The sequence below is a fragment of the Pan troglodytes genome, chromosome 18, assembly GCF_028858775.2.
Source record: "Pan troglodytes isolate AG18354 chromosome 18, NHGRI_mPanTro3-v2.0_pri, whole genome shotgun sequence".
In the NCBI taxonomy this organism is placed as follows: domain Eukaryota; kingdom Metazoa; phylum Chordata; class Mammalia; order Primates; family Hominidae; genus Pan; species Pan troglodytes.
Genome location: NC_072416.2, coordinates 59,137,004 through 59,151,948, shown reverse-complemented (window position 1 = coordinate 59,151,948; position 14,945 = coordinate 59,137,004). Strand labels below are relative to the sequence as shown.

Genomic DNA, 14,945 nt, shown 5'->3' with positions numbered 1-14,945 from the left:
AGCAGAAATCCATGAGCAGAAAGTTCCATGGGAAACAGCTGGGAATGTCTAACTGTAATGAACAAATTTCTAGGGGATCGATGTCGACAAATGTGAGTTAAACCTCCAAGGAGCCCTAGTCACAGAGAGGTCCCACACTTTCTTAAGTTTTTACCTGCGGGAGCTCTACTAAGTCCTCACAATGAATATGAAAAAAAAGTCATGTTTTCAACAGGAGAAAGGGAAGTTAATCATGTTGAAATATTTCTGAGCATTCTGTTCTTTTTATAAGCTCTGGCCTCAGGAGAAATTATTTTCCAGAGTCCAACCTGCTAGGGTTTTATCAGAGCCTAACCTACCTGAGTGAAGGGAAATAGCCAGCTACAGCAGGCTCTAGCCCTCCATGTGTCGTAAATATAATACCCAACTCCAGCCCCTTTTAGCCATTCTGTCCCATCTAAAGGGAGGTGGTGACTGAGGAGCACTATTAACATTCACAATCCAGGGACATTGGCTCACTGAAAAGTTCAGACCTAATTATAGGGATATAGAACACTTTTTCTCTTTCCATACCTTATGCCACATTATTAAAGGGTTATTTTCAAATTTCTTTCATGTAGTCTATTATGTTCAGATTTTAAGAAAAAATTACAAGGCTTAATAAAAGGCAAAAAAACACAGTTTGAAAAAACTGAACAAGAATCAAAGCCAGAATAAGAAATGGCCATGATGTTGGAATTATTAGGCCAGAAATTTAAAACAACTGTAATTAAAATGCTAAATGCTCGAATGGAAAAAGTAGACAACATGAAAAAACAGGTGGAAAATGTATGCAGGGAGATGAAATAAAAGAGATGCTAGGGACCAAAAATATTGTAATAGAAACAAAGAATGCCTTTGATGAGCTAATTAGAAGACAGCGTATGGCTGATGAAAAAAATCTCTGAGATTCAGAATATGACAATAGAAATATCCAAAATTGAAAAACAAAGATTAAAAAAAAAAGACTGGAAAATGCAGAACAGTATATCCAAGAACTGTGGGTCAACTACAAAAAGTGTAGCTGTGAAAACCCTAACACATAATTGGAATACCAGAAGAGGAAGACAGGAAGAGATAAATGGAAGCAATATTTGAAGTAAATATGAATTTCCCCAAATTAATGTCAACTACCACACATTCAGAAATCTCAGAGAACACCAAATGAGATAAATGCAAAACAAACAACCTACAAGTAGTCATATCATATTAATGAAAAACAAAACAAAATTTTGAAAGAAGCCAGAGGAGGGGAAAAAAAATCTTATCTGAAGAGGGACAAAGATAAAAATTACATCTTACCTATCCTCCCAAACCATGCAAACAAAATGAGATTAGAGAGAATTAATTAAAGCATAGAGAAAAAGAAGAACAACAATAATAAAAATAAACCCCACAAGACTAAAATTTTGTCTGCAAAACTATCCATCACAAGTAAGGGAGAAATGAAGACTTTCTCATAAAAACAAAAATATGAGGGAATCTGTTACTGGTAAATGTGTCTTGCTAGAAATGTTGAAAGGAATTTTTCAGAGAGAAGAAAAATGACATAGGTGAGAAAATAAGATCTATATAAAGAAAGGAAGGGCATTAGAGAATGAACGCCTGAAGGTAAAATAAAATCTTACATATTTTTTCTTAGTTTATCTACCAGATCATATTCAAATTATAGTAGGAACAATGTGTTCAATTATGTATGTGTATACAAGCTTACGCATATATTTTCTTATGTAAAAATAAAATCAATGATACCAATGAATCAATTATGTAAGGGATTAGAGAAAATAAACGAGAATATTTTGTTACTGTAATGTAATTACACTGACCTTGAACTGATATACAGTAGTCTCCTGTCTGTTTTCAATTTCTGTGGTACTGAGGTGACAACGTGCTGTCAGCCCTTGCTCACTGTGGGTGCCTCCTCGGCCTCGGCGTCCACTCTGGCCACGCTTGAGAAGCCAGCCCTTCAGCCCGCCTCTGCACTGTGGGAGGCACTCTCTGGGCTGGCCGAGGCTGGAGCCGGCTCCCTTTGCTTGCCCGGAGATGTGGAGGGAGACGCGCGGGCGGGAGCAGGGGCTGCGCGCTGCACTCGCGGGCCAGCGAGTTCTGGGTGGGCGCGGGCTCAGCAGGCCCGCACTCCGAGCGGCCGGCAGCGCCGCCGGCCCCAGCAGTGAGGGGCTCAGCACTCGGGCCAGCAGCTGCGGAGAGTGCGCCGGGTCTCTCCCGCAGTGCGGGCCCGCCCACAATACGCTGGAATTCTCGCGGGGCCTCCGCCGCCTACCTGTGGGGCAGGGCTCGGGACCTGCAGCCCGCCATGCTCAAGCCACCACCCCCGCGCTCCCCCTTCCCCCCTCCCCGCCCCTCCCCCATCGGCTCCCGCACGCCTGAGCCTCCCCAACGGGCGCCGCCCCCTGCTCCGCGGCGCCGGGTCCCATCGACCGCCCAAGGGCTGAGGAGTGCCGGGCGCTGTGCCGGAGGGGCAGCTCCACCCGCAGCCCCAGCATGGGATCCACTAGGCAAAGCCAGCCGGGCTCCTGAGGCGGGTGGGGACTTGGAGAACTTTTGGGTCTAGCTGGAGGATTGTATACGCACTAATCAGCACTCTGTATCTAGCTAATCTGGTGGGGACTTGGAGAACTTTAATGTCTGGCTAAACGATTGTAAATGCACCAATCGGTGTGCTGTGTCTAGCTCAAGGTTTGTAAACACACCAATCAGCACTCTGTGTCTAGCTTGAGGTTTGTAAATTCACCAATCAGTGCTCTGTGTCTTGCTAATCTTGTGGGGACTTGGAGAACTTTTACCTCTAGCTAAAGGATTGTAGTAAATACACCAATCAGCACTCTGTGTCTAGCTCAGGAATTGTACATGCACCAATCAGGACCGTGTCAAAACAGACCAATCAGCTCTCTGTAAAATGGACCAGTCAGCTCTCTGTAAATGGGCCAATCAGCAGGATGTGGGTGGGAATAGGGAGTAAAAGCCGGCTGCCCCAGCCAGCAGCGGACACCACCTCGGGTCCCTTTGCACGCTGTGGAAACTTTGTTCCTTAGCTCTTTGCAATAAATCTTGCTGCTGCTAACTGTTCTTGCTGCTGCTAACTCTTCGGGTCCACATTGCCTTTATGAGCTGTGACACTCACCTCGAAGGTCTGCAGCTTCACTCCTGAGGCCAGCGAGACCACGAACGCACTGAGAGGAATGAAGAACTCCAGACGGGAGGAACGAACCACTCTAGAGGAGCCGCCTTAAGCGCTATAACACTCACGGCAAAGGTCTGCAGCTTCACTCCTGAAGACAGCGAGACCACGAACCCACCAGAAGGAGGAAACTCTGAACACGTCCGAACATCAGAAGGAACAAACTCTGGACACACCATTTTTAAGAACTGTAACGCTCACCGTGAGGGTCCATGGCTTCATCCTTGATGTCAGTGAGACCACGAACCCACCAATTTCGGACACAGTATTAGTTACCTGCTGTCATTCACCACCTGGAAATATTAAAAGGAGAATTCCAAAAGTAAACAGTTCATCAGTTTTTAATTGCGTTCTGTTCTGAGTAGTATGATGAAATCTTCCACCATTCTACTCTTTGCTGCTCTGGATGTGAACTATCCCTACATCAAGCACATCCATGCTGTCAGGCACCTAACCAGCCACTTATTTTCCCTTAGACTCTGTCTCAGTTACTGGATCGACTGCTGCACATAGTTGATATAGGGTTTGGTACTATCTGTGATTTCAGGCAATACCTATGGGTATTGAAACATATCCCCTGCTAATGAGGGGGGACTACTGTAGTATTACTTGGAAGTGGACTTAGATTAGTTGAAAATATGCAAGCTGTAGTGCAAAAACTAAAAAAAAAAAAAAAAAAGTATAGTTGATATGCCAAGAAAGGAGGGAAAATAAAAGGATATAGAGTGCCCAATTAAAACCACAAAAGACCAAAAAAAAGACAAAAACAAGACCAACAAATAGAAAACAGTAACAAATACGTTAATGCAACTATATCAATAATCACTTTAAACATTTAATGGTTTAGATATTCCAATTAAAAAGATTGTTAGAATAAGGCAAAACATAAAACTCAAAATCTATATTGTCTACAAAATAGCCACTTTCAATATAAAGACATGTAGCTTAAATTAAATAGAGGAAGAAAGAAATACTATGGTGACACTGATCAAAAGAAAATGGAAGTAGCTATATTAATTTTATACATAGCAAACTTCAGAGCAAGAAAAGTTATCAGGAATAAAGATGAACATCATATAATAATAAAGGGGTTAATATTTCAAGAAGACATAAAAAAAAGCGTGTGCCTAATAATAAAAGATCAAAATCTGTAAGGCAAACATGTATAAAACTTCAAAGAGAAATAGATAAGTCTACTATTATAACTGAGGACTTTAATACCTCTCTATCAGAGGTGGACAGATCCTCTAGGCAGTAAATCAGTAAGGACACAGTTGAACTCAACAGTGCTATTAATCAATGGGATATTATTGACATCTATAGACTACTTCATCCAACAACAGCAGAATACACATTCTTCTTAAGTTTACATGAACTAGTCACTAAAATACACCACTTTCTGGGCCATAAAACACATCTTATTAAATGTTTAAAATAATAGAAATCACATGGTGTCTGCTCTCAGACCACAATGGAATTAAACTAGACATCAGCAGTAGAAACGTAGCTGGAAAACCCCAAATTATGTTCCTTGGTGTTCTTACAAATGAATTCAAAACTTACGTTCACATAAAACTTATACATGGATGTTTGTAGCAGCTTTATTCGTGATGGCCCAAACTTGAAAGCAACCAACATAACCTTCAGTAGGTAAATGGATAAATAAACTTGGCACATACAGACAATATAACAGTATTAAACCCTTAATAAAGGGGAGGGGAAAGAAAAATAGGGCTAGCAAAACATGAAAAGACATGGAGGAAACAAGTGCCTGCTACTACTTGAAAAAAGCAATATGAAAAGGCTATATACTGTATGATTCCAATATGTAACATTCTGGAGAAGGCAAAACTATGAAGTAGTAGAAAGATCAGTGGTTGGCAAGGGGTTAGGAGGGAGGGAGGGATGAATACGTAGAAGACAGGAAATTCTTAGGTCAGGGAAAATATTATTTAGGATACTATAATGGTAGATGTATGAAATAATAAAGTTGTCCAAACCCATAGAATATACAACACCAAGGGTGAACTTTAAATGTAAGCTATGGACTTTGGGTGATAATAATGTCAATGTAGGTTCATCTATTGTAATAAGTGTACCACTGTGGTGTAGGATGTGGATGGTAGAGGAGGTAATGTGCATGGGGGAGGACAGGAGGTATATGGGAACTCTTTGTATTTTCTATTCAATTTTGCTGTGAACCTGATACTGTTCTAACAATAAAGTTTATTCATTAAGCATACAAGAAAAATATTATTTTGTTTGTCTGTTTTGTTTTTTTCAGACCAAATGGTAAATCCAGTTTGCTCTATCTGATGGAACTTTTCCCAACTACTTTTGAAATTATGTAAAATCTAATCTGATACCAGCATCAAAGAAATCAGATACATCCAAACACTCCTGCAACAATCAAGGAAGATGTGGTTACATACCTTGAAGAGCTAAGAGCTACTGACTAGAGCTAAGTTTTCTGCGTGCAAAAGCAAAAAAGGACACATGATACTTTATTTACATTGATTTTATTTTTAACTTAAATTTACATGGATGTTTATTTTTAACTAGTGAAGAATGACTTGGTATTCTCAAATAAATATCTCTTTGTGTTCCTATAAATAAAATAAGGTTTCTTTTTGCAAGTTTTAATATATTGTGGAAATATAATTCTTGGATCAGAAACATTATTGACACAGACCAATGTTTGACATGGTCTACTCTTCTCCCTGACCCCAGTAAATTTGTAAATACTTGTTACATGTGAGATTTTAAGGTAAACTCATTATGTGTGTATTTGCATTCATGAATCTATGGGCACGTACTTGTTTATATTCTCATAGAAATTTATTTTCTTTTTCATTTTACTTGGTGACAAATATAGTCAATACTGCCTGTATGAAAAAGAAAAAGAGTACCTAATTTGGATTGACAAGGAAACTCACCAGAAATTCTGTTCTTAAAACAATGAAGTTTATCCTAGTTTACGGAGTATTTAAAAGTAGGCTATGCTGAGAGGAACAATACTTGGAGAGAAATACTGGATGGATGCACAGTTTGAGGTACTCAAAAATTTATCAATAGCTAAAACCAGGTCATTTGAGGGTCACGCTCTCATTATAGCTTATACTGATTGAAGAGTTTTAATGAATTTGAGAATGAGTTGAGATACTGATTCTTATTGTGAAATATAGATATGCTTACATGAAACTCCATATTGCTTATCATAAAGATGTTATTTAAAATATTGTACATTAATTGCACAGTGTCCTACTTATGAGAGCTCAGAAAAAAATTCTTCTTGGGTCCTAATGTCCAGGAGAGCTGGCCACTGATTTGTTTTTATAATTATGGATAATATTAATCTTTTTATTGATCAGCATCATCTCTCCACTCAGGCTGGTAAAAATCTGAAAGAAAAAACTGCAGCTCAACAGCAACAAAAAAAGCAGAGATATTTTGTGATATTGGCTTTACCCTAAACATTTATTTTAATGAATTTGCCTTATTTCTTGAATAGATAAATGAAGATATTTCCCAGATCCACTTTCTCAGGACAAAATCACTCAGTCTCACAAACTTCTGGATTATTGATGACTGAAATACATTGCTTAAATCACTCTCTAGAAATTTCCAGTGGTCAAGGAGAGCCACTTTACCCCAAGTCTATGCCTCCTTCAAAGGCAACACATATGAAATAATTACTCAATGCAAGAATATAAAGGCTTGAATAGCATCTCTCCATTTTGGATACTTTGAAAAGTTTCCCCAGCTTTTGAGCTCCTTACGGGTTTAGATGAAGTGTTTCTTTTAGCATTTCAACAAGAGTACAGCTTTTCCCTCTACAGTCCTCTTTCCTTCACCTCACCACAGATGTTGATGCTAAAGCCATTCACCAATAAAATTTCTCCATATAAATATTTGTCTTAGAACCTGTTTTCTCATACCTGACATTTGCATAGGGTTTGAGAAGCAATGTCTAAAATGAAATGTTGAAGATGGCTCCCTGGCTGGCAGGCTGACACTCCAAACTCCAATCCTTGCTAGAAGGTGGAAGGAGTACCGTCAGCCTCTGTCATGTGGGAGCAGCAAACCCATCAAAACATTCACCAGGTCACATTCAGATGGGTTGCCAGTAGAAGGAAATATAGTGGTAAATGCAATGATTCAGATGTTGTAGAAGTAGAAGGAAAACAGTAATTTAAGAATGAATAAATTCGGTGAAAATTTCTGGAAGTAGTCAATTAATTGGTGAAGAACAATGAAAGATTGTTGGTGAAAATTCAACAAATAAAGGTTAAGTGTAAATTCCAGAAGACTTCTTTGGTTTCATACAAAGACACTCTCCTTTCCTGCAGCCAGAGTCTCATGAAAGTTGAGAATCAGGTAAAAAACTTAATGATAGGATTAGTAGAGCTCCAGAGAAGGCTGAATTCTCAATCCCAGCAGGTTTGCTATGCCAAAGTCAGAGCCCTAATAAGGAAGAATTGACATTCTGAGGCTGAGAAGGGGATACACAAATCCATGCAATCAATGCACCCAAAGGTCTTAAAATCCCCAGACTTCACAGAACCCTCTGGGTCTATGGAGGTCTTCTAGCTGTAAATCTTGAAGCCCCTACTTCCTAGTTTTGCTTTTTTATTATAAAGCACATTCTGCCACACACAGTGACATATATTCCCTTAGGATCTACCACTGCTACCGGCCCAGGCCACAGGACAACTAACTAAGCTTAAGTCTCAACATAACTGAGGAAGAAATGCACTATTTCTTCAGGACCGCCCCCCGCCCCAACATGTACTGTCCAAGATTGAAAAAAATGATTGGGTACAAGATCCTGAGGATTCCAGTTAAAATAAAATATCATTAGCGAGATGGGAAAACTTTTCCATGATACAGGGTTGAACATGCTGGCAAAGGCACTGGAAGGTGGTCCTAACAGCCTCCTAGGATACGTCTTATTAGCTTACAGAAAAGGACCGCCAGAACTGCTGTGACAGAAAATAAAAGACAAAAAAGACTCAGAGAAGTACATATGCTAGAGAGTACATACTACATAAAGGAAGGAATCCCATCAGATTCCTGAATTAAGGTCCTAGAAGATACTTTACCTATGTGATCAGCAACAGACTGAAGTGTCAGCATCATTGAAAAACTTAGAGGTAGACTCTTCTGAGGCCAAGGATGAAAAATAGAAGTGTTATCAGAAAACTGTCATGACATACTCCAACAGAACAAGAGAACCTACAAAAACAAATATAGAGACTAGATGTATTTACTTGACTAATTGTCAGAAGCTGGGTTTCAAAATTATCATAATGTATAACGTGGCCCTGGAGGTAGCCAGAAGAACCAAATCCACAGTGTGTTATCCATATATTTAATAGAGCATAGCTTTTCTAGGGGAAAGATAGATGGACATACAAAAAGAGTGTAGCTTAACTTATACAATAAAAAAAAATTAAGTTTGGAAGACAAGAGACTGAGGGCTATTATTCCAATGGAAATTCATAAACCCTTTTCCAATTTTCAAAGGAGAGGTCAGACTTCCAGAAAGAAAAAAAAAACCTGCAATATTTCCTTCTCCTTCTCTTTCTCCTCATTTGCTTTCTCTTCTTTCTTGTCTTCCTCCTCTCCCTCTTCTTTTCCTCCTCTTTTCCTTGCTGTCATTATTATTACTTTTTTAACTCTGTTCACCTAACATGTCTTAGGTATGATACTTTTCCTGTCCTTGCTTCTATATATCTACTTCTCAGCAACTCTCACCTGAAGCTTTTATACCTTATCCTCAAACATTTATATTGTTTCCCATCTGACAGTTCTGCTTTCTCTGTCCTCAGTAATTTATCCTCTACTCCAACCTACTGATCATAATGTAGTTAGCTTCAGTCTGATTTCCATCAGCTTTTCTTTCCAAACCTCTCAATCCAAATGATATGATTAAAGTCCTTTCCATTTTCTCTCAAAGCCCCGGTCTCCAGGCTCTTCTCTATCCTTCGGTTTCCTCCTGCCTATGCCCTATGATCCTTCCTTTGATCCTAGTGTCTTGTTTATTGCATCTGGCCTTTGCATCCTAGTCATTTAGGCTTTATGGATTCTTGCCCTGCTGCATCATTACCGTAGCACTGCACCTTTTCCTGAAAACCTTGTTTGCTCTGTTCTATGTATTTCTCTTTCATCGATCAGACTCAGCTTTCCAAGAAGAGGGCTTGGACAAATATTAAAATGCTATCCCTGTGTTTCAGTGGTGAAATTCCAGGTCAGTAAAGATAAATTTGAAAAGGGAACCAAGGCAAGGCAAGATGCAAATGTGATGGTATAGGATGAATCATCACACCGGCCAGCTCTGAGCACAGGCACGTAGTAGGCATTTTTGCTCAGCACCTGGGACACCACGCGAAAGAGTTGCATGAAACAGTACCATCTTAGAGTAATCCAAATATGGTAGAAAGAAATATGATTCAACCTGGCAAGCTTCATTTTATTTCCTGCTTTCTATTGCTCAATATCTCATGCCACCGGATACTAAAATTTGTACTCCTCTAGGTTATAGCCTCTAACCACTCAACAGCTTATCAGGAGGACAAATCCCATGCCCTGATGCCTTTCCAATGAATGTAGGTGCTGTGTGAGTGTAGAGTCCTGAGAGAGAGAGGAAAGAGGGAGAGAAGGATAGGGAGAGGAAAGAAAGATAGGAGTTGGATGAGAAAATCTAAAATGATGCTCGAGACAGGTCAAATATACATATCAAAATTTCCCATGCTTCTCTCTAGATTCTTCTTTACATATGACTGATTTGTGTAACAATAGAAGAAATGCATAATGGATAAAAATTGTGAAAATAAAGTCCTGGAATTCTTCATATTTTAGAGGTGTCATTGAATCTACTTTCATAAATAAGCATAACTGAATAAAATTTGTCTTAGCACACATGCACACACACAAACTCATACACTCGTACATACACAAAATTAAAAGTACAAAGAAGAAAGAATAAAGTGATTATTTCAATACATACTTGTGTCCATAAACTCTCACAAAAAGTAAACATCTGACTCTTGGCAAAATGTTCACATAAACATAATATGGTTTGATTGCATTTAAAAGCTAACCAACTAGTATTAAAATTGCCACCAAAGAAATTTTTCTCTGACACCTAACAACTTAGGACAACAAAATACTGTGTGTATTATAACAAGATAACTTTATAATATTATGGATATACAAGCTTAAATTTTGACATGGATGTAGGAAGTATTGTGGGATTATCTAGGAATGTACTACAGCCTGCTAGAAAAATGACTGGTTGGAAAACCTTGATGAAGTTAGAAAAGTGAGTAAAAATAAGAATAGTATGCAGTAGGAATACATATTTAAGTCCAAGGATAGGTTCTTGAGAGTTCTGGGAGTCTGCAAAGCTGTTTTTTTGTTTGTTTGTTTTTTTCTTTCTCACTGACCTGCAGAAATAAACCAATGGTAGTAGAATTTGAAGTTTGGCATTAAATTGGGATTCTAGCAACTATGGTCAGCTACTACTATAAGAAAATATTTCTTTCTATTCTTTCTTTCTTTAATCCTACCAGTAAGGTGAGGCCATCAGTTTAGGAGGCAGAAAAAGGAGTAGCCCACCAGTATTTAGCATTTTCCCTTCACAATCATTCAAAGATGGACATAGCATACCAATGTATCATCTGAATGTGTCATAAGTGATTTGCATTTAGTCAACACTTTTATTCACATACATGCATTTTGCTATGAAATAATACAATGTGAACAAAAAGGCAAGTTATCTAGAAATATAAAGGAACTAAAGAAACTCTGAAACATATGTTCCTCCTCCTGTCTTTCCTATCTGATATGAATAGTGCCAACTTGTATGCAGTTTTAAGCTAAGAAGCTTGGTTGTCAACCAACCAACATTTCAAAGAAAGAGCATCACCTTCTCTTGTTCATCACGTTGTTCCCAAGTCCACATTGACCAAAAACATGTGTTTGAGTAAATAAAGAAAGAGTATCACAGCTGGCAGATAAATGTTATATTATGGTCCTGATTATATGACTGTAATAGACAACAGTTTCAAAACCTGAGTTTAATAAAAATAGGAAAAGAAGCAAGCTGAAATTACATATGTAATTCATGTATGTGAAACTGTGAAAAATTCTTGTGTGGATGAAATAATACAGGTACATGTGCGTGGGTAATTTAATATAAATTCCCACTTAAAACCTTGTTGTAACAAATTAAGGTAGCAATTAGACTAGTAACGCATTATATGATATCTGTGCTGCCAAAAAAATTAAACATCTATCTTATTGATATTGCTCTATTGTACAAGTCAGCTAGAGGAGACTATCATTTTAAATAAATACTAGCATTACTAGTGTGACAAGAGATTCAGCACTATTTATGACTCCAGATTTAGACAAAAAATTATTGCTTACTTTTAGTTTCTATGACTTCTACAAGCATTAAGCTTGATTGAACCTCGTATTACAGTACTGACAAATGAATCAGCAGGCAAAAATATGTTGATGTGAATCAAAATTACTGTATATAAGACAACATTTTGCCTTCACATTCAGTCTAGCATTCAGAAATAACACTTGCTTTAATCTGGAAATGGTTTACAGTACCAAAACATATAAGATAACCTTGGAAATAACTGTGGAATATATTTAGTCACACACCAAACATTTATTACTCATTGACTATAACAATATTCCATACTTACAATGGATGCCTGACAAATATCACAGGTCAGGGTATTCTGGTCCTCTTGCCACCAAAAGTACAATTTTCAAAATATTTAATTGCTTATGACCAGGCAAAGCATATGAACATATTTGCATAAAAATTTGGAATAATGGCCAAAACCCATGATGCTCAACAGAACATTTTTAGAAGTAACAGAGTTCAACTGGGGAGTTGTTAACTGGTCAGTATATAGTATCATTACATTGTCTATATTCTGTAGTAACTATCATAACAGGGAGGATAAGTTAGCATACATAATAGATCTAAAAATAAAATATATCCTGGGATAAATTCAATAAGGAATGAGCAATTTTTTTTCTGAAAAAAGTACAAAGCATTATTAAGGGATATAAAAGACAAATAAATGGAGAATTATTCCTAGTTCATGAATAGGAAAATGCCACATTATTAAAATGGCAATTCTCTAAGCTAAATCATTTTTTATTTCTAAAATAATACATTGAAGTCTTTATTGCTGTTGCATAATATATTCATGTATATATAAGTTCATAAAGATGTGAGAACAGCAAAAATTTGAACAAAAAAGAACATGAAAGCTAAATGTTACATTGGCAAATATAAAAAGGCATAATGAAGATAAGTACTTGCAAATAATATAACACTATCCAAAATATAAAAAGAAATATTAATAGAGCAGAATATAAATTATTTAAAATGTACCCAGGTATATCTGTTTAATATATTATAAAAAGTGGCACTGTAATTAATAAAGAAAGGACAGATTACACAATAAGAAAATATTTCTGAAAATTTGGAAAAACAAATATCTTGCCTCTTTTATGTACATTTCAGATGGTTTAAAAGATTAACTAAATAAAGGATAAAACACAAATAAAGATTTCTTCTCACTGTAAGGAAATATTTACTTGATATTTAGGTTTGGTTATAAACTTACTGGAAAAATCAAGAAATTATTTTAATGTATTATATGTTAGCATAAATAACTAAAATATGTATAAATCTAGAAATATAATAACATTCAAATTAAAAAATTACAAAAGTAGTAGTTACATAAATGGTTTACATATATAAATAATTCTTATAAAACTAAAAGTAACAAATATTTCTAGTTCTGAAAAATGTTTTTTAATTTAAAAAGACTAGAAAGCTATACAACAAGAAATTAAACAGTAGCATGTTTTCTCTTTCTTATAACATCTCGCTGATTCTCTGCAGCCAGGAAAGTTTCTCCAATTTTAAATATTTGTATGATTAGATTACATTGTGGATACTATATATTTTTTTTGTTGCTGCCATAAGAAATGACTACAGATTTCATGGCATAAAACAGCACAGATTAGTTGTCTGACCATTCTGGAGGTGTGGAGTCTGAAATCAAGGTGTCAGCAGGGTTACCTTCCTGTTCAGGGCTCTATGGGAAATTCTGTTTCTTCACCTTTTTCAGCTTCTAAAGGCCATCTGTCTTCCTGGGTCATGGGAACATGAAGGAAAATTTCAAAGCCACCATCTTATGAACTTCAAATCTCTCTCTAACCTTGACTTCTCTTCCACATGTTTCTCCCAGTTTAAATGATGCTTGTTATTCTATTGAGCCCATCCTGATAATTCAGCACTATCTATCTCAAGGTCCTTAATTGTAATCACATCTTTAAAGTCCTTTCTGCCATTTAAGGTAATATATGCAGAGGCCCCTAGGATTATGTCATGAACATCTTTCGTGGAGGGGCATTATCCTGCCTTTCACAATTTGTTGAGTTTGTTAGTGTGTTTAAGGATGATTTTAAATTTATTTTTGTACTTTTTGGTCTTTCTATTTTATCAAAAGAAAACACAAAATTACATAACTAAAAAAGAAAAAAGAAGAGAGGAATAAATTTAAATGAAAAGATTGCCTAGATTGAATGTTCAGAGATTTACATTCTTAATGTTACCTCTTCTGGTAACTCATTGCATTTCTGTGGACAAGTCACTTCAAGGCTCTGCTATTTAATTTTTTAATGTGAAATTAGGAAATTTGAACTTTAAAGACTTAGAACTTTCAGCTGAGGACTAAAACCTTGGACTAGGATTCAATGCCTTCATGTGATTGTTCCAACTGGAATGGCAGTGTAGGCAAAAAAGCAAGCTAATGTTCTCCAAGAGAACACCAAAGGCACATTTAAAGTTGTTGCTAAGTCTGTTGGGTGTTATTTGGAATGCTTTCTCCATGTTTTCCATGTTCACTTGTATTGTGGATAATTAAAATCCACACATAGTACAAAATTCATTTATTCAGATGGCACAGAGCAACTACTTTATGTTAGACATGGTGTTAGGGGATTGCTTCTATGTCATAAGTTGCATGGATACAGCAAATGTACACAATTCAAAGATGAGCACTAGGAAAAAATAGACATATTTCTGTCCCACAGAAAGCTTCAACTTTAGTTGAGCAGAAGGAATAATCACCTCTTTGAAGGCAAAGATTGCTTTATTGGGTTATTTAAGCCCATTTCCTACTAGCATTCTGCCTCCATTTCCTTTCTGGACCTCTTTTGGCATGGTTGATAGTTAACAGGAAGTCCTATGCTACTTTCTTGACTAGCTTTGGTCTTATAAGTGAACCAATGGTTCACTAAGCATATCCACTTGGATGTATAAAAGGAAGCCATAACTCAACATTTCCAGAATACATTCATTCAGTCATGATGTTTCTCTTCAATGTTAATCTTTCTGTATTTCTAATTTCAGTGAATTACACGATAATCAATCCTCTTATATAGCCAGAACACTATGAGTCATTCTTGATATTTAATCTCCCTTATCCATTCAATTAGTCAGGGTACCAACTGGAAACAGATGGCACTCATATTTAAAATAATTCTAAAATATATTGATCATGGGAGTCTTTATAAGGGGTGGACAGGGTACAGGGTTACCATGAGCAACAAGACAGTATTCTCAGTTCTTTATGACCTCTACCACAAAAAGAGTCTCTGGAATCCATATGGACAGTCTTGC

At 36.9% G+C, this 14,945-nt stretch overlaps 1 long non-coding RNA gene across 1 annotated transcript in view; it reads right to left on the bottom strand.

The window, feature by feature from the left end:
• Window positions 1-2,362, bottom strand: part of LOC129137349 (uncharacterized) — a 240,257-nt gene extending 237,895 nt beyond the window's left edge. Inside the window, exon 1 of the long non-coding RNA XR_008539815.1 lies at window positions 1,845-2,362. This is a non-coding gene — a long non-coding RNA (uncharacterized LOC129137349). The remainder of the gene's footprint in view (window positions 1-1,844) is intronic.
• Between the last annotated feature and the right edge of the window lie 12,583 nt (window positions 2,363-14,945).